The 27872-nt window shown below is 34.7% G+C and overlaps 1 long non-coding RNA gene across 1 annotated transcript in view; it reads right to left on the bottom strand.

Annotated features, from left to right (window-relative positions):
• Positions 1–7171: 7171 nt before the first annotated feature.
• LOC141277117 (uncharacterized) overlaps positions 7172–27872 on the bottom strand; it is a 28663-nt gene continuing 7962 nt past the window's right edge. The window contains exon 3 of the long non-coding RNA XR_012327878.1: positions 7172–7214. This is a non-coding gene — a long non-coding RNA (uncharacterized lncRNA). The remainder of the gene's footprint in view (positions 7215–27872) is intronic.

Below are 27872 nucleotides of genomic sequence, written 5' to 3'. Positions count from 1 at the left end.
AAAATAGTTCCTCTCTGATAGACTCAGGTGGTTGTCTCGCATATGGCTCTTGTTTTTTAATTTAATTGGATTATAGCACTGTTAAACTGCACTGTTGTGTTAGTTTCAGGTGTACAGCAAAGTGGTTCGGTTATACATATACATATATTCATTCTTTTTCAGATTCTTTTCTCATATAGATTATCACAGAATACTGAGTAGAATTCCCTTGCTCTACAGTGGGTCCTTGTTGGTTATCTATCTTATATACAGTAGTGTGTGTATGTTAATCCCAAGCTCCTGATTTATCTTTCTTTTCTCACGAGTGTGTGTTTGTATGAGAGAGGAAGAAAGCTCTGATATGAAGAGAGATGTAATGAACTATATAGGGAATGAGACTTATGAAAAGTAATTCATTTGTGGTAATGAAAAGATGTCTTTCTTAGAGCTTATGGCAAAGCACTTTGAGATATTAAGTACATTGTTAGAGGGAACATAAACAAAATTAAAACACAGACATAAAACAGATTACAACAGTGAGCTAAATGGAATTAGAATAGAAAAAAAAAAGATCTTAAATTTTGAAATGTGCTGTGCTGTGTATATCACATGATTCTAAGATAAGTAGAATTGCATATTACACTGGAGGTATCTGTTTTCTATAAAACTGTCTGCAATAGATCATTTCAAACATTATGAACCATACATTTCCTTTCCAAACCTGCCTATCTATTACAAGCCCACAAGTAGTGAAATTGAAAATCTACACATGAGGAAACCTTTTAATTATACAAAGTGCTACAAACAGTAAACCAGAGAATGGATTTTAAAAATCCATTTAGAAATAATGTGTGCTACCTTTTTAAAGTGAACCCTGAGCCTATGTATTTTCCTGGTAGAATTCCTCTCTCAATGGTTTGGTGTCAATGGTATTTTACTTTTTCCTCTCTTAAGCCTGATTTTCTTTTGATGAAAAGAATTCTTTCCAAATACTCTCCTATCTATAGGATATATGTAATGCTGTCACTTATCTACCCTGTATGAGGTAGGCACTTCAGAGTGGAAATAATATATCATTTTCCAGTTTTACTACTGATATCTACTTTCTTTGAAAGAAGCTTGGTGGTTATTTGCTGCAAATTGGCTATCGTAAATAGAAAATATAAAAAAATATATTTTGAGGAATTAAACAGGGCTCCCAGCAACTTGAGAAAAATATATGCAATGGGCATTCTACATAGAAGAAAATTTTTGTGGCTATACATTAGTGACATAACACATGCATATTTATTTTTAAAAGTATGGACACTTAAACATAGACACATTTTTTTCCCCAAAATATTTGCTTCACAGACATAGTTCTGTGTACCTGTTCCACTGCATTTAAAATACACTGAAATTTTCTTCTCCCTTGAAACTAACTTAGAAAATATGTATAAATAAACCCATCACCTGAGAAACAAATAAATAGCTCCAACTGTAAAACATATATAATGTATATTTTAACAAAAGCACTTAAATGTACAATTTATAACAAAGAAATATGAAGATGGAAGAGAGGATGGGATTAATGACAACTAAGAAGCAGAGATCCTGAGACCTGGTTCAGACACAGATTTCTCTAAAGTAAGTGTTAACATCTTGAAATATCTATTTAACAATGTTCTGATTAAATATTTGAGATCTAAGGCTATGGGTGGGCCATGAAAAAAGAATACTATATTTTTTAATGGTAATTGAGTCCCATATTATAGAATGAAAGGAGAGTGATGTTTAGAAAAGGAGGGGACTCACAAATATGTGATATTACTCTTTTAATACTTATCTTCTCTTCATAAGATGCCTTCTTATATTAAGATAAAGAAGGAAAGATAAGCTTCAAGGTACATCTATGAACCACATGAAGCAAATTTATTAAGATATTGATCAATAGGCAGCACAGGATAATGATAAATAGGAGAAGATAATAAAAATAAAAGTGAGACCTACAATAGCCTCAGTTTACTGATTAAAGAAAGTTTCAGGCTTCAGCACAGGGACGAGAACTCCAACAGAGCCCACTGTCCTTGCTGCGTTGAAGAGACAGAGTTTAGAATTTGGAGAGGCCAAGTTAGCTCAAAGTTGAGCAAATACTAGACAGGAACTTCACAGATTGTTCTAGAGATCTACAGAATGGTCCCCTTGGATTCTAAACTAAACTAAGCAGTTTTCTGCACATGCATCGAGGCACTTAAGACTTGAGAAGGGAACACCAGAAAAGAATAAACAGAACAATCCAGATAGCTCACATAAGGACCAAAAGTTCATGTTTCTACTAACCAGAGTAGAAAGACCACCTAATGCAGGGAGCAATGTGTATAGTCCTCAGAATACTATTGTACTATTAGTAGAAGAGTACTTCTATTCTACTATTATATTATTAATACTTTTGTACTATTGTATACAATAGTAGAATAGTAATACTATTCTACTAATACAATACTTCAGTAGAGGAGTCATATTAGCTGCTCTGGACTACTTTAACAAAATTAAAAATAAAAGGGTTAGGGCTTCCCAGGTGGCGCAGTGGTTGAGAGTCTGACTGCCGATGCAGGGGACACGGGTTTGTGCCCCGGTCCGGGAAGATCCCACATGCTGTGGAGTGGCTGGGCCCATGAGCCATGGCTGCTGAGCCTGCACGTCTGGAGCCTGTGCTCCTCAACGGGAGAGACCACAACAGTGAGAGGCCCGCGTACAGCAAAAAAAAAAAAAAAAAAAAAAAAAGAGGGTTAAACAGAATCCAAATAATATAATGCACATTCATGAACAAAGAACAGTAACATTTAAAGAAATATGATTAAATTCAGAAAAAAAAATCTAAGAAACAGAAAAATATAACCAAGGAGAAATAATAGTCAATAGAAACAGACCTAAACTGACAAAGAAAGAGAAAACTGCAGACCAACATATTAAAACACTTATTATAAATATTTTCCATATGTCAATAGAGATAGAGGAAAGCATGGGCAACAATTTAAATAGAACTTCTAGAAATGGAAAGTACAGTTTCTTAAATAAAATTTACATTGTATGAAATTAACAGCAGATTAGATACTGCAGAACAAAAGTTTAGAGGACTTAAAGACATAACAATGGGAGCTATCAAAATGAAACAATGAGAGAAAAAAAGGTCTCAGTGAGTTGCTGGAAAACTTGACATGGATGAATGTATATGCAACTGGAGTTCCAAGAGGAGAGGAAGTGGAGCAGAAAAAATATTTGAAGATATATAATGACTTTTCCAAATTCATTAAGAAATATAATATTAACCTCCAGGCCCAAAATGTTCAACAAACCCCAAGCAGCAGAAACATGAAGAAAACCACAACAAAATACACCATGTCAATTTGAATAAACCCCAAAACAAAAACAACAGTAAAACATTTATAAGTAATAGTCTTAAAAGTATCCAGAAGGAAAAAAATAAATATTACATATACAAGAAGATAAAGAAATGACAGCAGACTTGTCTCCAGGAACCATGCAAGCCAGAACACAATGGAATGACATCTTCAACATAGTGAAAGATGACATTTGTAAATTTAGATTTCTGTATGCAAAAAAAAATCTGCAAAAAATAAAGGTGAAATACTTTAGTTTTTTTTTTTTTTCTCCAACATAAAAAGGGGGAGAAAATTCACCATTATAAGACTACTATTACAAGAACCATTACAGGCAGTGTTGTCCTTCAAAAGGAAAATGATACCAGATGTAAATTTAAATATATCATAATTAACCAAGTAACCATGAATAAAAGTAAAGAAACTATAGGTTTTCCTCAGGAGAGGAATTGGGGTGGATGTTGTGAGGTGTTTGTGTAGTAGTAAATGCTGTGATGACATGAGAAAGGTTTGAACTGTGAACAACTTAAACATGTAATCAATAAACTTTTGGACAAGATACACAAGTTTTGTTTTTTCTCTCCCATGGACATGTTGCAACTCACATATAAATCAAGTATTCCTGAATTCATATTGTCTTACCTATAGTTAATATCAGAATTGTTGCCAAAAGAAACTATGTATTGAGAGACAGATGGGCATGTTTATCCACCTTCAAACATTCTTCCATATTCTTTCTGCTAATTTATGTCATGAAAAATAATCTTTTCTACTCAGCTTGTGTAGCAGAAGGGGGGATCAGTAGAATTATAGGACACAATGTAAGTAATGTAAACGTTGGCAGTATAACTAACAATCAAGAGATGGAGAGGAAGGGCAGTGAGAGGAATTGTAGTATAAGCTAAATTCCTTACTTTTCATAGCAGAGCCTCACAATAATGAAATTGATAACATATTAACATTTCTTCTGCAATATTTTTGCTTGTGTTTTTTGTTTTGTTTTCTTTTAATTTAGAAGTCTGTTTCATAGAGTGATTACATGATATAATGAGAACATACTTCCTATTATGTCCTTTTCTTTTTTGTCTCATTTTGCTAAATGCCAATAAAATTATTTTAAATGAAATGGTGTACCTAATAAAACCACTTTAAATACACAGGCATATATATAAATGGAAACATCTCTCGATCCATTTAACCCTTCTCTTGTCTTCATATCTACATACAAAAATATTTAGCTCAGCCTCATCAATATTAACTATGGTTATTTCTGGATGTTGAAAGTTGTGGAAGTTGTTTTTATGATCCTTTTTAAAAAAATCTTACTTTATTGTTTAATTTTTCAAGATAATCAGCATACATCATTATTATTTGAAAACAGTTTATGGCTTAAAATGTCATTTAAGGTTTATCCAAATTTTCTGGGAATAAACTGGGGCTTAAATTCAGAAAGATTTTGTACTTCTATAGTAAAAATAAAGAAATCAAATTATATCTAAAGAACATTGAAACCTCTTGACTTAATTTATTTGATTTTAAACATATTAAAGAAAATATATGAAACAAAAAATAAACATTTCAATGCACAAACGTTTATTTTTAAAAGTGAAAGCTTAGAAAATAAATTACCTAACAATAAGATAATAGGTAAACAAATGATGAAACATTAACTGAATGGAATATAATCCAATCATAATATTTATGAATTATATAAACCAATTTGAAAATGCTTAATATAATTTTAGAGAGAAACTAGGAAATAAAATTGTATATACCGCATGTTCACAACTCTATAAACGTGCCTGAATTGCAAGATGAGAACACATCAAATCAGTCACCTTCTTGGGATGATTTGGGATTTGTTTGTTTGTTTTTAATTTTTCTACTTTAACTCCTTTGTATTTTATAAATTTGCTCTTGTGGCCATTTTTTGTTTGGGCCATAAGAGTGAATATAAATTATTTTTTTAAAAGTATGCATGCATAAAAATGAGGAGCGGGTAATATATTTTTTCTGTAAATATCTACTGATCATTCATTTTACAAGTTAGCTTGTTATCTCTTTGGAAAACAGAGAACAGAACTAGGGAATGTGGGGAATAAGGCAGGTCCATTTTAATAGAAGGCACGAAGGGAGAAAGAACACTTTACAAAAGAGGCCAAATACCCCATCAGGAGGTTTAGCTCTGCTCCCCTTATGACTTGTTTAGCAGATTTCAGTAGATCAAGCCCAATCTTTAGAAACTCAGCATAACATTCTCCTTTGTCACTGGTGTCTTTGGCATGGTAAGCCTCTTACAATATCTGGACTGCAGACTCATTATAAGTCCCTTTTAGAACTGAGTCCCATCCCTGTCTTTTGATTCCACAATTTTTTCTTAGGGATCTGGGTAATTTCACCACAATGGATCCTCATTTCTCGTTGACAGACCAATGCAGTGCTTCCCACACTGGGGAGATCTAGAATATCTCATTTTCCATTCGGTTTCCTTCCATCAGTATCCAGTCCTACGTTATTGAAGACAGTACTTCTGACCACTGTTGGACTATATCCTGCTATTCTCTTGGAAAATATGCTCCATCAAGATACAGGTATCTATTCAAAACTGACATCTAAAGAGATGATGAAACTAACCAGGAAATGGTCAGTCAGGCTCTAGGTAACTTAATGCTCTTACAATTAATTAATCAGAGACCTGTAGCAACTAATAGTGTTACTACTAAAGTAAGTATGCAAAAGTCAGAGTGTGTGTGTGTGTGTGTGTGTGTGTGTGTGTGTGTGTGAGAGAGAGAGAGAGAGAGAGAGACAGAGAGAGAGAGAGAGAGAGAGACAGAGAGAGAGAGAGAGAGAGAGAGAGAGAGAGAGAGTTTTTAACACCATAAGAAATACCTGTGAAATTACCCAACCCAGTGGTCCTCAACAGCCCTTTTGCTTATTTATTTTTTATAATTGAAGTATAGTTGATTTACAATGTTGTGTTAATTTCTGCTGTACAGCAAAGTGACTCAGTGATATACATATATACATTCTTTTTTATATTCTTTCCATTATGGTTTGTCACAGGATATTGAATATAGTTCCCTGTGCTATACAGTAGGACCTTGTTGTCTATCCATTCTATATGTAATAGTCTCTATCTACTAACCCCAAACTCCCAGTCCATCCCTCCCCGATTTCCCCCTTCCCCTTGGCAACCACAAGTCTATTCTCTATGTCTCAACAGCCCCTGTTGTGATAGATTAGTTGGTCATAATCGGTTTATAGGGTGTTGCATGTAACATCATTTTGCATGATATAATTTCATGTTAATTAGAGCAGATAATTAAAGTACACTGTTGTCATTTTCATTCTTCTGAATTCCGCTATGGTCCCTTATCTGACAGAGAAGGAGAAAAGCTTTCAGCACCCGAATTTTAGCACTCAAGAGTAGTATGTTATGGAGAGCATACAAATGGCTTTGATTAGGAGAGTTGCTGATAAATTAACATTGAGAACTGCTGATCTATCCAAAGCTTCTTTTTTCTACTGAGGATAAAATTAACTCTCCAAAAGGGATAGTGACTTTTCCAAGGTCACATAGCAAGTTAATTTCTGATTTATTTTTCACCCAGCTCTTTGAATTCTCTCTACTCCATCTCCATGCAGCATTATTGGGATCTGATCCAGAACATTGAGGATAGTCATGGGAGATTCAAACCTATGGCAATGTCCTATGCAAGGGGCATGGGTCTGTTTCTGTACACTAATTATGGATACAACTAAACTGCTTTCAAAGAGGAAAATAATTGCTCTCCTCTAATGTCCTTCATTTATTCTTTACCTGTCATTTGCAGCTTCCATTAACTTTTCCAGATGCTGAAAAAATGAGAAAAAATATGTGCAAAATAGCTCACATTAATGATGTGTCATGGATATATTTCAACTACTTTTAAGTATAATATACTTTAGAAACAGAGACTTCATCTTCAGACAGGGAGCAGTAGGAAGTTGTGAAACCCCTAAGTTAATATTATAATATATTTTTCACAAATCACATAAAAAATTCTCAACATCTGATTAGTCTAAATATTTAATTAGTACTGAAAATGAGATAGAGAAAAATAGTTAACACATGGAATTTTCTGACAGATAATCTGTTATCTACAGAATTTTTTGTTGCTGTCTCTGAAGCTACTGGGATGATGAACCATTTACCAAATCTAAAGTCTATATGGCTTCTTAGGAGCAGATGGTAAGGGAGTGTATCAATTGAGACAATCCCTGGTATCCCAGTGACATTTATTTTTAAAATAGTAATTGTTTATGAGGCTGCTGCAGCATTTTAGATTTTAAACAAGATTAAGAAATATTTTAATTTTAGTAGACCGTAAATGTGGCTTGCTATTTCAAGCACAGTGTTTTTTAAAAAATATTTAATACGAAATATAAAATAATATAGTTTTAAAAAGAAAAACTGGACTTCCCTGGTGGCGCAGTGGTTAAGAATCTGCCTGCCAATGAAGGGGACACAGGTTCGAGCCCTGGTCTGGGAAGATCCCACATGCTGCGGAGCAAATAAGCCCGTGAGCCACAACTACTGAGCTCGTATGCCACAACTACTGAAGCCTGCACACCTAGAGCCCATGCTCCACAACAAAAGAAGCCCCCACTCGCCACAACTAGAGAAAGCCCGTGTGCAGCAACAAAGACCCAACACAGCCCAAAATAAATAAATAAATAAATAAAATTATTTTTTTAAAAAAGGAAAAACTAAGGTGATTTCTATAGATTAGCATCTTGTCAGTTAGTAGCTGTTAAGCAAGCTAGTTAACCTGTCTGAGCTTCTGTTTATGCATCTCTACATGGATAGGATTTAGGTGAAATTTATATTGGAAATCTTTCCAATATAAAAAAGTGTATATCACTGAAAAGAGGGCTATATGTTTTTCTTATGTGGGGAAATAAGAGCACTGTTTAGTATAAATAAAAGGATAAGACAGAGAATCTACATGGTTTCTATAAATGTGTTTATGAAACATATTTAACTGTGTTAGGTAAAATGAGTCCCTTGTTGAGGGCAATGGCTTAATGTGAACCATTGTGTCAATAGGTTTCTGCTAAGAATGGTTTCATATAGAAATTGAGTTTTAACCACTACTGTATAGGCCTTAAATAGTCTGATTAATTCAAGGGTGAGAAAGTTCATTCTTGGCACTTAGGGGAGGGCTAGTTATGACAGTTGGTAGGAAGATTTCCTATGAGGAATATGGCTGTTAGAAAAATAGTAGGAGGCCAGTGAGATTTCCTGCAGGGAATGACACATAGAAGAGTCCACTTTGACATTTTTGGGCATGAAAACAGGAGATGAAATACCATTGCTCCATCTTTATTATGTCCTACAATCTATGCTTGACACACTACAAGCCTACATCATTTCATTTTTCAAACCACCCTTGATGTAATGACAACAACCCAAACACTAACAATGAACAGTTTTTAACCACGTCTTTCCAGGCGCTATTATAAGAAATTATGCATTCAGTACTCAGAACTGCTTTACAGGATAATCTAATTTAGAGATGAGGAAAAGGCACAGTTAAAAAACCTTTACCAAGAATGTAGATCTTATAAGTGATGGGAACAGAATTTGAACCTGGGAAGTTTACTTCCAGAGTATGTGCTCTTAGCCACAAGCTATAATGCCTCTTCAGTAGGCAATATTACCTTCCTTTCATATCAGCGGTACTGAAGTTCATGGAAGTTAAGTAACATACCCCATCTCACAACTCAGATGTGGAAGAGTTGGAATTTAAACTCAAAATGTCAGCCATCAAGCCCATTCCCTTTCCCTTGTGAACTCTGAAGGAGAGTCTCCCCAGCAAGCTTTATATGGAGAAAGCCACTTCAGGGGTATTGTTTTGTTTTGTTTTGTTTTTTTAATGTTTTGACCTACCTTTCTAAACGTATGACCTCATTGCTACCTCAGATACCATACCCTGACCACTGACTTATCACTCATATTCCAACAAACCAGATCTTCTCCATCCATGACATGTCTTCCCTATAAAGCCCTTCTTGCTTTCATTTTAAGGCCTGACTCTTCTTGCATGTCTTTTCTAACCACATCAGTTATTATCTAATCTTTCTCTTAATCTTTAACACTTGCTATTTACTGAAGACCATTATCTAGCAGGCTAACTAACCATATATGTATGAAGTCTTCCCACCTTACCATCATATGTTTATACCTTTCCTTTCTTTTTAATTTTTTAAATATATATTTTAAATTTGGTTGCATCGGGTCTTAGTTGTGGCATGTGGGATCTTCATTGCAGCATGCAGGATCTTTAGTTGCGGCATGCGAACTTCTTAGTTGCGCATGGGGGATCTAGTTCCCTGACCAGGTATCAAACCCAGGTCCCCTGCATTGGGAGCGTGGAGTCTTAGTCACTGGACCACCAGGGAAGTCCCTCTGCCTTTCCTTTCTAATTTAATTCAACTATGAATAAAATCCAGATATTCTTTTAGCTACATTAAAATGAAAGATATTCCAAGTACTCTAGCTGGCAGAATCAAAGGCTTTATTCAGTCTTTTGGATGTTCTCTTTTAGCATGGTCATAGGGCTTGGTAAGCCAATGCTCTTTCTGGGGACCATAAATGCCGATGAAACTCAAACAGTCTTCTCATTTTCAGTCATCAGCGTCCCTGAACAGGGCCATTTATCTCACCTTCAGAAGAAGTCTTTTTGCCTCTTAGATGCCTTTGGTAGCATGTAATTAAGGAAGAATCAGATCTGACTTACACATACACATGCACAACAATACACACACATCTGAAATAATTCATTTAAGAATACATAAAGTACTCATATTTCTCATGACGGTCTTTAACAGCCAAAAAGTATCTGCCTTCATTTTTCAAAAAAATTTATAAATATTGGGACATCAGGACCAGTTTATATTCTGAAGTCAGAAGCATGAAACTAATGTGAGCTTTAACTTTTCTTTTATAGTAAAGTTTGTATAGCTGTGAGCCACTGTTTGTGTTCCCAGTAAGCTATACGTGTGATTGTGATTGCTTTGTCAATGATCAAAATCCAACATGTACACGCACACACATTTCACCTATTTATTAGTTGAATCTACCAGGGTCAAAATCACCCCCAAGATACCCATTTTGACTATTGCTTTCCCCAAGAATACTCATGGGAATTAAGAATATGGGTCTAAACACCCAGCTCTGCTCATTCGGTTTTCTTTGGGTCACATCAGTTCTTTTGACATTTTTAATGGGGTAGCATTAATGGATTTTTATATAGTTAGAACCGTTCAATACGTTTCTACAAAGACAAGGTGCTGCTGTCTGAAAAGGTGATTACTCTAGTTGTGCTATCTATTCTTTGAGAGGACAATGCCACTTTTTCCATTTAGATTGAGTTGACATGGGTCAAGAAGCAACAGTCAACTTCCACATAAATGGCCCTAGAGAAGTAAAATTGGTATGACAAATGAAACGCTTTAGAGATATCCAAAAACATTCGTATTGTGGAAACTGTTGTTTTCACAAGATCTTGACATCATATTACTTATGAGTGTAATGTATGTGTTTGTGTGAATGTGAAGATAAAAGGGATTAGAGAGCTAATCAAGTCCTTTATTCATTTTCACACTTATAAAGAAATGATAAAGAAAATTAATTACATGTTTCCTTGGACCATTCTATTCTTGGTCTCCCAGCTATGAAGTGCACTAGGGAAATAGAGGCAGTTTAATAAATATGCTTTTGCCAAGACTTGCAGAAGAAACTAACAAAGAAAATATCTGGAGGAAAAGACCAAAGCCATGTGATTTCTGTAACCACAGGAGATCTTTTCATTAGCCTCCTCTTTGGCTCTTAATAGCTTTTCAGATGCATCTGGAGACTGGCATGATGATTATCTCTGTACAACTGCTCTCTTTATTGATACACAGAACTTCAGTCTGAGTGAAGAGAAAAATTCTATCCAATATGCTTTATGTTATGATAAAGTTATTGCTGAGATAATGTTATGTTAAAGTAAAACTGGATCCAATTCCCTTTTAAGTATATAAGTTGAGACATTTCAAACACCACCGAAACCCTAATAATTAGCTCCAAGCAACTCTTGCTTACCTGCAAGGATTGGTAAATGCCTAGGAAGACCGAGGATCTCCTTCTACTATCAGTGCTAAAAAGTATGAAATAAACTAACTTTATCTTATTTCTTTGCCAGTTTTTTTCCTGCCATAGAGTGCCAGACATACACAAATTGTGCCCCACCCCCGCAAAAAAATAATAAATTAGGCAATCTTCTCCCTATCATTTCTTCTTTCCAAATCTCTCATAAGGAAACACAACCACAAGCAGCAACACCAGCAGCAGCAGCCGCAGAATCAGCACCAGCATCATTATATCTCCACACTTACTGAGACTGGATTAATCCAATTTTCTCTTTCTCCAATCTGCTCCCCACACTGAAGTCTGCCTGAGCTTTTTGCCTAAAGCTCGTAAGGAGTTTTTCTTTGTTCTAGAGATGAAAACCAAACCTCTCCACAGCATGCAAGTCCCCTGTATAGCCTGACTCAAATATTTTCAGCACCACGTGCAGCATAATCATCTTCAAACTCTGCTGCAACCACAGTGCTTTTTTGCATTTCCACCCCTCCAGGCTCGCTTCTCTTTGGGGGCTTTGTCGCATACTGTCTCCTCTGTCTAAAGCAATCTTACATACATTATTCACCTAAATGACATGTCCTATTTTTATTTACATCTATGTCCAATCTCACTTTCACAGGGATACTTACCCTTCTTATGAACATTAATATGAACTGGAGGTCGGCCACTTGAACACTCTTGTGTTATTACAGGTAAGCTATCATCAATTTTATATTTGCGTATGTTATTCCTACCACCAGACCAAGTTATCTTACTACACATTCTTAAGTCATCATAAACAACTCAATATCAATTATTTCATTAGAATTTTCATGTATTTATTTGATACTTGATTAATGTGTATCTTCATGATTAGACCCATGAACAGGAGTAATTCTGCTCTCACAGTGCAGTATTTGACATATAATACACATATAGCAAACTATTAAATGCTGTAGAGTGTTACTATATGTCCAGCAATATCTAAGGTGGTGCATATATTATTTTCTTTAATCTCCACAAAAAACTAGTGGCTTTTGGTATCATTACCATTTTACAGTTGATTAATAAAATAGCTTGCCCAAAGACAGAGCAAGTAATATAACCCATCTTTTATCCATGTCTACTACTCTAAGATATATCCAAGTTGCCACAATCTCTTGCCTGTGTTTCTGCAACTGACCCTCTCTATCTAATCTTACAAATCAAAACAACAAAACAAAAAAAAACCAAAAAAACTCTCCACACATTAACACACAGAGTACAGTATATAAAGGTTAAATTCAGTAACATCACACTCCTAGTTAAAACCCTCTAAAGGTTTCCTCTTCCTTACATTACAATCCAAAATCCTTGGAATTCTGCTTCAAGAAATGTTATCAGAGCTTGTAGCCAACTATTCATATTTCAAATGATTTTTATAAACTCTGAACCAAATTTGAACTTACATACTCACACATATATACATACAAACACAGATAGAATTATTTGAAGGCAATAGAGAATGAGAAAAACAAAGAAGAAAAAAATAGGAGGCTTGTCAAATTTTGAAAAAGAGCAAATGTATTAGCTGATAATTCCATTTACATGGTTTTTACCTAAGGGTTATCAATATTGTTCTGGATGCCTAAAAGGGAAATGGAAAAATCACATTACTGGATTGGGGACTAAGAATAAAGTTTGGAGCTTCCTGAGCAACTGGAAAGTCAAGAGGGGGATAGCATGGAAAGTAGAAGTCCACAGATGTGGGATTCCAAAATCTGAATATAAATACTGCTCAAACTCTTGCAACATACCTGAATTGCACTAGAGAGATGCCGAAGAACCGGTAGAAAACAACTGAAAAGATGAAAGACCTGAGCAGAGATCTCACCTACTGCTCAGTACAGGAAATATAGATTTTGGAGTTTTGAGTCCAGCCAAATTAACTGCCTGAAAGAAAAAAAAAATCAATAGTTGTCTGAAGGAAGGTGACAGAATCCAGATTCTCTAAAACATTCCATCTACAACTTCCACAATATAGCTAAAGTCACTATGCTTGTGAAAAAGTAGCAAAATATTTTCCCTAATCAAGAGAAAAAAAAAAAGTCAATAAAAATGACACCAAAATGATCTAGATGTTGGAATTTGCAGAAAAGATTTTTAAAACAGTTAACATAGATATGTTCAAAATACATAAAGAAAAGCATAGTTGTAATGAATGAGTTAGTGGGAAATACCATCAGAGAAAAATAAACCACAAAAAAAGAACAAAATAGAATTTCTTGGACTAAAACTACAATACCTAAAAAAAATAAAAATAAAAAAGCACAGGCTTACAGGCAAAATAGATATGTCATAAGATAGTGTCAGTTAATTTGAAGATATAACAATAGAAATTATTCAATATAAAGAAATAAGAGACAATAATGAAGATAAATGAGCAGAATCTCCTAGATATGTGGGACAATATTAAGTAATTTAAAATATTTTAAATTGAATTCACAGAAGGAGAGGAAAAAGTAAGTGGGGAGGTAAAAATATTAGAAGAAATAAAGGACCCCAATTTTTAAAATTTAAATAAAAAATAAAATTTTAAATTAAAAAAAAGCTTAGAAAACACTAAACAGGATAAGTATGAGGAAAATAAATAAGATTTAGACACATCATAGTCAAAATGATGAAATCCAAGATAAACATAGATTTTAGGAAATAGTGTCTTTTGAAAAAACTGTATAGGAAAAATTGAATATCAGTACCCATAAATTAACTTCAACCTAAACCTTATACCTTATATACACATTAACTCAAAATGGATTATAAATATCACTGTAAATTTTTTAACTATAAAACTTTTAGGACAGATTATAAGAGAAAATATTAAACCTTGGCCTAGGCTAAGACTTCTTAGATATAACAGTAAAACGTGACCCATGAAAGAAAAAAAAATGGGCCTTTGCTCTCTGAAAGACTCTGTTAAGAAGATGAAAAAGTAGACTACTGACTGGGAGGAAGTATTTGTAAATCATGTTTCCAACAAAAGACTTGTTTTCAGGCTACTTAAAGAACTCTTTAGACTCAATAGTGAGAAAAAAAATAAAAAATAAGCAAGCAAAGAAGAACATTCAGAAAATGGACCAATGACTAGCTAGACACTTTACCAAAGAAAACATCGAAATGGCAAATAAACACATGAAAATATGCCCAACATTTTTGGCCAACAAGAATATTCAAATTAAAGCCACAGTGAGATGTCACTATAAACTTACTAAAATCTTAAAGTTAAAAAAAATACGGATAATACTGAATGATGGTGAGGATGCAGAGATACCAGATCTCTCATTAATTGCTACGGTGAATGTAAAATGGTATATCCACTCTGGAAACCTGATTGGAAGTTTCTTTAAAAGAAACTTGCACTAGAGAGATGCCGAAGAACCTGATTGGAAGTTTCTTTAAAAGCTGGACAAACACCACATGTTTCAGCAGTTTCACTCCTGAGTTACATCCTAGATAAATTAAGACTTAAATTCACAAAGAAACCTGGACACGACTATTCACAGAAACTTTATTTGAAATAGCCCAAAGAGGAAACAACCTAAACGTCCTTCAACAGGTAAGTGTGTAAACAAACTCTGGTACATCCATACAGTAGACTACTAGTCAGCAATAAAAAAGCAGACTCTTGATATATGAAACAAATTAGATGGATCTCAAGGGCATTATTAGAAAAACCCAACCCCCAAAAGTTATATACTGTATATAGTCTTGTACCTAACATTTTCTCTCTAACAAAATTATAAAAATGGGAAGTTATACATAAAGATTTGTATTGGTTTCCTGAGGCTGCTTTAAAAAACTACCACAAATTTGTAGCTTAAAACAAAGAAAACTTATTCCCTTAGAGCAAGTTCTGGAGGCCAGAATTCTGAAATCAGTATGACTGAGCCAAAATCAAGATGTTGGTAGGGCATTTAGTGTCCATTGGGATAATCAAGGATAACCTCACCATCTCAAGATCTTTAAGTTAACCACAACTGCAAAGACCATATAAGATACTATTCACAAGTCACAGAGATTAGGATGTAGTTCTTTTATTTTTTTGGAGGGCCATTAGTCATTCTATCAAAACATAGCACAAAAATGAAAGTGCATGTAAAATCTCATGAAACCTGAGTGAGATCAGATTGTATTCCATGCCAATCAACCTCCTGGTTTTGAGGATGCATTATAATTATGTAAGATTCTGCATGACAATTTAAAAAGCTGGGTAATAGGCACATGGAAACTCTCTGTAAAATTTTTCAACTCTCTGTGAGTCTGTAATTATTGTAAAACAAAATGTTACCCCAAAATGAGAGCTAAAATAAGCACACATTACACGCAAGGGACACGATACAAATGATGGCTGACGTGGGTCAGCAGATGCCAGAACACTGGAATCACATTTTCAAAAGAGGAAAAGAAAAAAAAGTACAAATTCAGTAGTCTATATGTAGCTACATATCCTTCAAGGGTAAAAGCAGAATAATGATTTTTTTTTTTTTTTTTTTTTTTTTTTTTTTTTTGCAGTACGCGGACCTCTCACTGCTGTGGCCTCTCCAGTTGCGGAGCACAGGCTCTAGACGCACAGGCTCAGCAGCCATGGCTCACGGGCCCAGCCGCTCCACGGCATGTGGGATCTTCCCGGACTAGGGCACAAACCCGTGTCCCCTGAATCGGCAGGCGGACTCTCAACCACTGCGCCACCAGGGAAGCCCCAGAATAATGATGTTTTTAGAACAGATAAAAACTAAAGTAAATAAAACTCTTGCCAACAGACATGCACTAAATGGCAGCTGAAAGAGAAAGAATATGGAAACTCAGATTTGCAGGAAGGAAAAAGAGCACCACAAACGTTACATATGTGAGCAAGTGTCAAATATTACATATTTCTATATACTTTATTATCTTAATCACTTGAATAATATAGAATTATTTTAAGCAAGATTGTGTCTCTGCACTGTAAGATTTATAATATAGTTAGTGTAATAGATATGACAACAAGAGCATAAATGATGGATAGAAGAGAATAAGTAGAATTATACAAAAGTATACAAGACTCTTTCATTTTATGTGAGGTAATACAATGTAAAATACATTTTCATGTGATACAGGATACCTATTGCAATTCCCAGGGCAACCACTATAAAAATAACAAATTAGAGCTAAATAGCTAACAGAGGAATTAAAAGGGAAAAATAGGAAACACACACACACACAAATTAATAAAACATGTTAAATAGTCCATCGAAAAGGCAGAGATCATCAGATTGGATTTTTAAATCAAGGCTCAACTATGTAACAGTATGCTATTTATGAGACACACACTTTATATATAAGGATAGAAAACCTGAAAGTAAATGAATGGGGAAATATATATATTTCAAATAGTAAGCATTAGGAACCAGGGAAACCTATATTAATTTCAGGGAAAATAGACTTCAAGACAAGTTGTGTACCCAGAGATAATGGGGACTGTTTCTTTATGATAAATGGATCAATTCACCAGGAAAACTTAACAGGCAAAAATGTGTAGGTGCAGACTAACAGAGCTTAACAGTACATGAAGAAAAGCTGACAGAACTCAATGGTTCAATACATAAATCTATAATCAGATGTGGAGATGTTAACATCCCTTTCTCAATAATTGATTGGAAAACTAGACAAAAAAAATCTGTAAAAATGAACAATAACAACCATGTTTACCTAATCAAAATGCCACCCAAGTAACGCAAAATTTATATTCTTTTTAAATGCAATGGAATGATAACTAAATAATCCTTATGTCAAGCCATATGGTAAGTCTCAGTAAATTTCAATATATTGTAATCTTACAGAGCATGCTTTCTGACAAAAAATGAATTAAATTAGAAATCTATAATAAAAAGGTAAACAGAAAATAGTTGGAAAGTGAAGAAAATCCTTCTAAATAAATCATTGTACAAAGAAGTAATAAGAAAAGTTAGCAACTATTTTGAACAGAATGATAATGAAAACAGAATGTATTTTCAGTTCGTAGAATGCAGCTAAGGAGTGAGTGCTTAGAGGGAAATTTAGAGCTTTAAATGCTCACAATAGAAAAGAAAAAATGCTTAAAATCAATGATCTAAATTTCTATTTTATGAAGCTATAAAAATGAGCAAATTAAATTTACAGTGAGTAGAAGGAAGAAAATTAATTGCAAGAAGTGGAATTAATAGACAACGAAAGATAGAGAAAATTAACAACACCATATGTTGGATATTTTAAATAATAAAGTTGATTAAGCTCATAGGAATAGCGATCAAGTAAAAATAAAAACTATATAACCATCATGTAAGGAGCTTGAAAGTTGCCACTCCAGCCTAACAATAAGTAAAAAGATTAATTAATTGGAAAAATCAAAAACTGTTCTTAGATCTGTCAGAGAAGTGAGTTATAGAGCACCTAGCTGTCCCCAGAATTGGAGAGGAAGACGGAGGGATACAGAAAATCACAAGTCACCAAGAGCAGAAACACACAAACAGAAGCTTCCACAGGAACCAACACTGGGTAAATCATGTCTGGATTTCAACAAAAAAGTATAAGGCATACTAAAAGACAAAAAGCACAGTTTGCAAAGACTGAACAAACATCAAGACCAGAGTCAGATATGGCAGGAATGTTGAAATTATCAAACTAGGAATGAAAACAAACTATGATTAATATGCTAATGACTCTAATGGTAAAAGTAGACAACAAGCAAGAAGAGAGAGATTATGTAAGCAGAGAGGTGGGAATTCCAAGAGAGAATCAAAATGAAATGGTAGAGTTCAAAAATACCGTAACAGAAGTGAAGAATGCCTTTGATAAGCTTATTCTTGGACTAGACACAGCAGAGGAAAGGATCTCTGAGCTTGAACATATGACAATTGAAACTTCTAAAACAAAAAAGCAAAGATGAAAAAGACTAAAATAACACAGCAGAATATCCAAGAACTGTAGAACAACTACACAGGGTGTGACATATGCAAAAGGGTAATACCAGAAGAAAAGAAGAGAAGCAATATTTCAAGCAATGATGACAGAGAATTTCCCCAAATTAATATCAGATGCCAAAGCAAATATCCAGGAAGCTCAGAGTATGTTAGGCAAGATAAATGCCAAAAAAAAAATTAAAAAAAAACTACATGTAGGTATATCATATTCAAACTTTAGAAAATCAAATATAAAGGAAAAATCTTGAAAGAAGCCAGAGTGGGGGAACACATAACCTATAGAGGAGCAAAGATAAGAAGTACATCTGACTACTCCTCAGAAACCATTCAAACGAGAAGAGTGAAGATTGAATATTTGAAGTGTTGAGAGAGAGGAAAAAAAAAAAAAAAAAAAAACATCGGCCTAGAATTCTGTATCCTGCAAAATTATCCTTCAAAAGTGAAGGAAACAAAGTCTTTCTCAGGCAAATAAAAATTGGTGGAATGTGTTGCCGGTAGATCTGCCTTGAAAGAAATGCTAGAAGAAGTTATTTAGAGAGAAGGAAAATAATAAGCTCAGATCTACAGACAGAAAGAAAAAGCGTTCAAGAAGGAATAAGTAAAGGGAAATAAAAACTTTTTTTTATTCTTAATTAATTTGACAAATAACAGTTTCTTGAAAAATAAAAGCAAGTATTACATTACATATGCTTATATATATCTCTTATGTATATGCTTATATATAAGTGAAATGAATGATAGCAATGATACAGGAGAAAGGAAGAAAGAATTAGAATTATTTTGTTACTATAAAGTACTTACACTACCCATTAAGTGGTATCATGTTATTTGAAAGTGGACTTGGACTAACTGTAATTAGCTATAAATGTATATATTGCAAACTCTAGGCCAACCAATTAAAAAAGTTTAAAAAAAGAAGTATAACTGACATATAAGGAAGTAAGAGAAAATGGGATCATATTAAATGCTCAGTTAAAACAATAAAAGGCAGAAATAGGGTGGAAGACAAAAGTAAGAACAAAGAACAAGGGCAAGAAATAGAAACCAATAATAATTGTGGTAGATATTACTTCAACTGTATCAATAATCACTTTTGAATGTCAATGTTCTAAATGCACAAATTAAAAGACAGAAACTGCAAAGTGTATGAAAAGACATGATCCCACTAGTATTTTCAAGAAACCCACTTTAAATACAAAGACACGTGTAGATTAAAAGTATGAGTGGAGAAAATTATACCATGCTGACAGTAATCAGAAAAAGGCAAAGGTAGCTATTGATATATCAATTTTAGACAGAACAGACTTCAAAGTAAGGAAAGAAATAATTTTCTTTCTTTTTTATTTTTTTGGGTGCTCTTCACTTGATTGTGATTGTCTGCATTCTCTTGGTCCTTGATTTGTTCTTTTTTCCAAGAAAATTAAAATTTATTTCTCTCTGATTTAGCAGTTTAGTATAGGCACATGGTTCAGGGCAGTAAGCAACACCATAGCAACCACAGAGGCCGCTGGAGATGCAAGGACAAATCAGAAGCATTAATAATAGGAAGGAGATTTACATATCTCTCAAGCCAAAATAAGTTCCCTCTTTTCCCCCAAAACAGTATGGTTATAGAAACAGTAAGATTGTGTGTGTGTTGTGTATGTGTGTGATTGAAGTAATATAAATACTATGACCTTATTACAATTAAAACCAAAAAGAAACAAACCCCAAATTATAAAACAGAAAGCCTCGTCCACCTGGAATGAATTATATATATATATATATATATACACACGTACATATGACTTATTATAAGGAATAGGTTGGATCGTGAAATGATGGAGGCTGACAAGTCCCAAGATCTGAAGGGTGAGTTGGCAAGCAGGACACCCAGGAGCCGATGTGTAGTTTCTGTCCCAAGTCCAAAGGCCTGAGAACGAGGAGGGCTAATGATGTAATTTCCAGTCTGAAAGCCAGGCAGTCTTGAGACCCAAGAAGAGCAGGTATCTCCGTCTGAATCCAGGGGCCAGTTTACAGCTCAAACAGTCAGCAGCAGGAGTCCCCTTTTATTTGCTGGAAGGTCAGCTTTTTTATTCATTTCACACTTCCTTTTCTTTTTTTTTTTTTTTTTTAGATTTGAGATGCTCTTTTATTACAGATTAGAACTGTACATTTTGAAGATCTGTGTAACACTCTCTTCTCTATTTTTTTAATTTTTAAATTTTATTTTTTTATACAGCAGGTTCTTATTAGTCATCAATTTTATACACATTAGTGTATACATGTCAATCCCAATCTCCCAATTCATCACACCACCACCACCACCCCCCACCACTTTCCCCCCTTGGTTTTAATCCTCTGATTTATTGTCTGGAGCAGCCATACTACATTAGCAAATAATCATCTTTCTCAATCTACATTGAAAATACGAAGTATGTATGTGCAAAAATACATACAAACACACACACACAACTGCACATATGCGCATTGGCAGTAACCAACAGAGGAAACTTGATCTCTCCAAGGTCCTACATAGCTCCATTTTGAATGGATGAAGCTAGTTGCTGCTTATTTGCTGAAAAATTATAAAAAAGCAATCATTAATTTTACGTCGAAAAAACTCTGTAACCTATTTTGTTCTGTCTTCTGCCTCAAAAGGACATCTCTGGGCTTTCCTGGTGGCGCAGTGGTTGAGAGTCCGCCTGCCGATGCAGGGGACACGGGTTTGTGCCCTGGTCCGGGAAGACCCCACATGCCGCGGAGCGGCTGGGCCCGTGAGCCATGGCCGCTGAGCCTGTGCGTCCGGAGCCTGTGCTCTGCAACGGGAGAGGCCACAACAGTGAAAGGCCTGCGTACCGAAAAAAAAAAAAAGAAAAAAGGACATCTCTGCTCTGGGTATCATGTCAGTGGGTCTTGAAGCACTGGATTGTGGTGGTGAAATGATCTGGTAGTCTCTACTCCCCTTCCTTTCTCACTTCAACTCACAATCTGCCTTCTCAGTTCACAGGGGCCTGGGTCGCAGAAAATCTTGGTTGTTGACTTGCAGAGTCTTAACCTCAGCTGGTGCTATCTCTGGTGCCATTCTGTGGTATTGATTTCTTTCATGCCATGGTATCTTGATATCACTAGGTTTTACCTTTGTAAATAATTCTGGATCTTGATACTTATTTCAGGGAAATTTCCATCTTGCTTCTGAACTGAGGTATTCTAAGTCAACTCTCAAGTTCCCTCCATTTTTCTTGTGGCCCAAATTTCTCTATGTTTCAAAGACTATTTTTCTTAATGGCTGATAGCCATGGATTTCTCCTTCCCTAATTCCATTAATAATAGAGCATTCACAGCAATCAGAGAAGAAAAGGAAATAAAAGGAATCCAAATCGGAAAAGAAGAAGTAAAGCTGTCACTGTTTGCTGATGACATGATACTATACATACAAAATCCTAAAGATACTACCAGAAACTACTAGAGCTAATAAATGAATTTGGTAAAGTAGCAGGATACAAAATTAATGCACAGAAATCTCTGGCATTCCTATACACTAATGATGAAAATCTGAAAGTGAAACCAAGAAAACACTCCCATTTACCACTGCAACAAAAAGAATAAAATATCTAGGAATAAACCTACCTAAGGAGACAAAAGACCTGTATGCAGAAAATTATAAGACACTGATGAAAGAAATTAAAGATGATACGAATAGATGGAGAGATATACCATGTTTTTGGATTGGAAGAATCAACATTGTGAAAATGACTATACTACCCAAAGCAATCTACAGATTCAATGCAATCCCTACCAAACTACCACTGGCATTTTTCAAAGAACCTTAACAAAAAATTGTACAATTTGTATGGAAACACAAAAGACCCCGAATAGCCAAAGCAATCTTGAGAATGAAAAATGGAGCTGGAGGAATCAGGTTCCCTGACTTCAGACTATACTACAAAGCTACAGTAATCAAGACAGTATGGTACTGGCACAAAAACAGAAATATAGATCAATGGAACAGGATAGAAAGCCCAGAGATAAACCCACGCACATATGGTCACCTTATCTTTGATGAAGGAGGCAGGAATGTACAGTGCAGAAAGGACAGCCTCTTCAATAAGTGGTGCTGAGAAAACTGGGCAGGTATATGTAAAAGTATGAGATTAGATCACTCCCTAACACCATACATAAAAATAAGCTCAAAATGGATTAAAGACCTAAATGTAAGGCCAGACACTATAAAACTCTTAGAGGAAAACATAGGCAGGACACTCTATGACATAAATCACAGCAAGATCCTTTTTGACCCACCTCCTAGAGAAATGGAAATAAAAACAAAAATAAACAAATGGGACCTAATGAAACTTAAGCTTTTGCACAGCAAAGGAAACCATAAACAAGACAAAAAGACAACCCTCAGAATGGGAGAAAATATTTGCAAATGAAGCAACTGACAAAGGATTAATCTCCAAAATTTACAAGCAGCTCATGCAGCTTAATAACAAAAAAACAAACAACCCAATCCAAAAATGGGCAGAAGACCTAAATAGATATTTCTCCAAAGAAGATATACAGACTGCCAACAAACACATGAAAGAATGCTCAACATCACTAATCATTAGAGAAATGCAAATCAAAATTACAATGAGATATCATCTCACACCAGTCAGAATGGCCATCATCAAAAGATCTAGAAACAATAAATGCTGGAGAGAGTGTGGAGAAAAGGGAACCCTCTTGCACTGTTGGTGGGAATGTAAATTGATACAGCCACTGTGGAGAACAGTATGGAGGTTCCTTAAAAAACTACAAATAGAACTACCATATGACCCAGCAATCCCACTACTGAGCATATACCCTGAGAAAACCATAATTCAAAAAGAGTCATGTACCAAAATGTTCATTGCAGCTCTATTTACAATAGCCCGGAGATGGACTCAACCTAAGTGTCCATCATCGGATGAATGGATAAAGAAGATGTGGCACATATATACAATGGAATATTACTCGGCCATAAAAAGAAACGAAATTTAGCTATTTGTAATGAGGTGGATAGACCTAGAGTCTGTCATACAGAGTGAAGTAAGTCAGAAAGAGAGAGACAAATACCATATGCTAACACATATATATGGAATTTAAGAAAAAAAAAAAAACTGTCATGAAGAACCTAGGGGTAAGACAGGAATAAAGACTGTGTCCTACTAGACCTACTAGAGAATGGACTTCAGGATATGGGGAGGGGGAAGGGGAAGGTGTGACAAAGCGAGAGAGAGGCATGGACATATATACACTACCAAACGTAAGGTAGATAGCTAGTGGGAAGCAGCCGCATAGCACAGGGAGATCAGCTCGGTGCTTTTGACCGCCTGGAGGGGTGGGATAGGGAGGGTGGGAGGGAGGGAGACACAAGAGGGAAGAGATATGGGAACATATGTATATGTATAACTGATTCACTTTGTTATAAAGCAGAAACTAACACACCATTGTAAAGCAATTATACTCCAATAAAGATGTTAAAAAATAATAATAATAGAGCATTACTTTCCATTCTGTTTTGCTATTGATATTATATATTCTGATGGTAGTATTATTATTGTTCTTGACTTGGATGTATCATAAATGAGAGAGAAATAAAAAAGTCCTTATACTGTCATTTTTAACTAAAAAATCAGTGCTAAGTGTTTTATAAAATGTACTACTGTAGTCTATCCTCAAAGCAACCTTAAGCAATAGGTATACTTAATTTCATTTTGCATGCGAGAAAGCTGGGTTTCAGAGTCAAGATAACGTGCCAAAGGCATATAATTAGGAAATGGTAGAGTTGGGGTTTGGTGCTAGGAGCTATCTGATTGTGAAGCCATAAAAGCATATTATGCTAAATAATAATTAGAAAGGATAGATTACAATAATATACAAAAAGGGTTTTCTCTGTTTTTCTGGTAGTAATATAATTGCAATATATTACTTATCCTGATGATATGGATATTTGTAGTCAAGAAAAGGAAATAATTGATTTTTCACTCTTAAGGTGAAACAATGATTTAAGTCCTCCTCCCATTACAGCATAACTGTGAAATAACATTGATTTTCAGGATACTTAAAGATTTGTGATGTGTTCTAATTATCATGAACACCAAAGTAGCATGTGTGCTTTAAGCTCTTTTGACGGCACTTAAACATTCTGTAATGAAATCTACCTTTTAACAAAAAAGTTTTGGTGGAATGAATCTCATTTGTCCGTAGTTTAATTTTGCCTCTCGATAAATTAGAAACAATATGCCATTGTTTAGCAAGTAAATTATTCATTGTAAGTTTAAGAAAATATAACTTTAAAGAAGTTTTTTTCCTCTTCAAATATGTAGATATTTTTATTTTAGTATGAGGAGAGTTAGTTCAAATCATATGTTAAGATGTTCAGGTTTGAAATTAGAACCTTATATGAAATTATTTCCGGTACAATGGTATACTTGAAAATCTTGGTGAATTAAATATGATTGACATATTTTAACACTCTGTTATGCTTATGGTGTTTGCAAAAGGATTTAAACATTAGCTGTTACAATTTTTTTTAATCCTGTTCTCTTTTCTCTAGTTTCAAAGGAATTCTTCAAATGAGTAAACCTATTGGAAGTTGAATATGATATAGAAGCAAGTACATAGTTTTAAAACATAAGCTGTGAACTTTAAAATTATCCAAAGTGTTTAACTATATAGATATCATGTTTATGTTTTGCATCACCCTTATTTAACATTTTGTTGGAGTGAGTGTAATAAAAATCTCTTCATAATCAAGAGTATAAACTTCATTAGACTCCAGTTCAGCATGGCAGTGTTTTTTCTTTGACATCCAGACAAATTTGGCCTGGGGTGAATTTTCCTGGAAAAACCATACTTCCTGTATTGTTGCATTATTACACAACTTTAGGGGTTACATTGTGCTCCAGGAACTTGGGTTTGCATGCTCTGTAGTATATGTATTTAAATAGTACCACCAGGAGGTGTGCACTGGGCAGACCTATGTCCAGGCATACAAGTTTATGACCTTCTAATGCCATAGTTATACTAATGTGACACCAAGTATGTCATATATAGACAGCATGAGCTGAACTAGTCAAAAAACCTGGGAATCCCATATTCAGCATATGGGCAATGAACATTTGTGACAGATTGCTGCATGGTATTCACACAACCTCCTCAGCCAGAATATAAAATTCATAGAGTGAGAATACTTAATCTTGGACCCCTGGGTTCACAGTTCTTTGGGGGAACTGTTATTCCCATGAAATTGTATAAGACATTCAATCATAGGTTTGAATGTGTAAAGCTTTTATTACCTGATTCTTCAATCTTATGACTCAAAAGCGATGAAAAAAAAAACCCACCATAGGAAAAAACCCAACAAAGGAAACAAAGACATGGAGACAGGCAGCAAAATAAATCAAGCCAACCAGGAAATAGAATTTTGATCTCACTTTCTTTCCTTTTCCCTCTTTTCTTTGGCTTACTGATATGTGTGATGGAATAGCATGTCAAAGATAAAGGAGTGACCTCTTGGCTTTCTAGCCATAATATCCACAATGGAAAAGTTATATATATGTGAACAATATTTTAATTATGTAGGTAAAGTGAGCCATGACCATAAATTGCGATTCTGACAGCATAATGGGGCCTTTTGTATGCAATGTCTCTTCTCATCATGAAACAGAGTCTGGATCAGCATTGAACAAAGGAAAGATCAGATTTCACCCAACTAAATAACTGTGTAAAATGGGTCCTGTTTTATAAATTTGTTGAGTCTTAAGGTACCTATATGAAGTTAAGTGAGTTTGGTAACGACCCAATTTCTGGGACACATCCCAGGCAATGCTACATTACTGCACATGTTTAGAGGTGACATTGTTTTCCATAGACTTTCATTTGCATTAAATGTAGATGTAAATAGTACCCCCAAGAGGTATTCACCAACAGACCTACATCCAGGCATAAAAGTTTATGATGGTTTAATACCATAATTATGCCAATATAATAACAAACAAGACTGGTTCTACAAAGAAACATGATATTCTATAAAATTAAAAATATACATATTTTAATTTGCTCCTATGTATATATCCCCACTTGCCTAATCTGTGATTTACTAAGAAGTATCTAGTAATAATAATAATAACAATAGAAACAACAAGAGTAGAAAAAACCAACAGCTTGACAAATAGTACTTGAGTCTTTGAGCTGGATATGGGAAGGGTGAGGTCAAGAAAGGTTTTCCGTTGAGGAAGATATAGCAACAAAATGACAAAAGCAGATGATTACTGAACAACTACTATGCCTCGAGCTATGAAATAAACCCCCAAATACTCTGTAAGTAAATAATGCTAATATACTTAACCACTCACAGGAATCTTCACGGAAGAAAGAAAAATTAGCAAAGAAGAGTAAGACATCATAGGTGAAAGGAACATAATTAATAAAGGCAAGGAAACATGAAGTAACATGCTGCATTTGGGCCCTGCAACTTGTTTAGTATAATTGGGAAAAACTTTCTGATATATCAGCTAGGGGGTTCCAAATCTAGGTTAGTATAACTCAAACCATTTATAAAGTGAACGTCACAACATCTTAGGTTTGGGAAAAAGCTTTATAATCACTTATCCATACCATTCTCTGCTTCAGGCATCCTCTAGTATCCTGACCATGAACACTTTAATGGATCGGCAACATAGGGACTCTTTGGCATGGTTGTTATATTTTTAGAGATTCGTCTAAGTAAAAAACAGCAACAACAGTTCTCATAACATCACAAAATCAATCTCCCTGAATTCCACACATGCTCTAAGTTTTAGATTCTCAAAAGATCCAATGACTGGTCCTTATGTAACACTTAAGGTACCTGAAGAAACCTCTTCTCAGGCCTCTACTCTGACATTTTTTCAACTGGGAACACAAAGATAGTACAGTGACATTTGGATAGTGAATATTAGACCTAGATATTTATTTTTCCTCCTCTTGGAAAGCTCTACTCCAGGGTTCATTAATTGTACTTTCTGCCCTTTATCAGTTTTTCTCCACATGTTGTCAGTGTATTGTATACCATCAAAATTCTTAAAAGCAAATAATCTTTAGAATACTAATTCCTTAAATAGGACAAAATATTAGAATCATTTACCATTTTAATAACTGGTTATCAACTTAGCTGTGTTAGGTTTGGAGGTCAGACCCCACGTTGAGCTACAAGAAAATTGAAGGTGAAATTGATAGGATTTGTCTTTGTGTCTTCTTTTGGTTGAACCTCACTGTTAACATTTCACATAAATTATAAGTTGGGCCACATATAAACCACTTGTCAAAGCTTTCAACCATATGGGGAGTTTGAAGACAGCTCATAGAACTAGTATTCCTAAACATGGTTTGTCTGAA

This window comes from Tursiops truncatus, chromosome 19 (assembly GCF_011762595.2).
Source record: "Tursiops truncatus isolate mTurTru1 chromosome 19, mTurTru1.mat.Y, whole genome shotgun sequence".
Taxonomy (NCBI): Eukaryota; Metazoa; Chordata; class Mammalia; order Artiodactyla; family Delphinidae; genus Tursiops; species Tursiops truncatus.
Note: the sequence above shows the minus strand (reverse complement) of the source record. Positions and strands in the feature narration are given on the sequence as shown.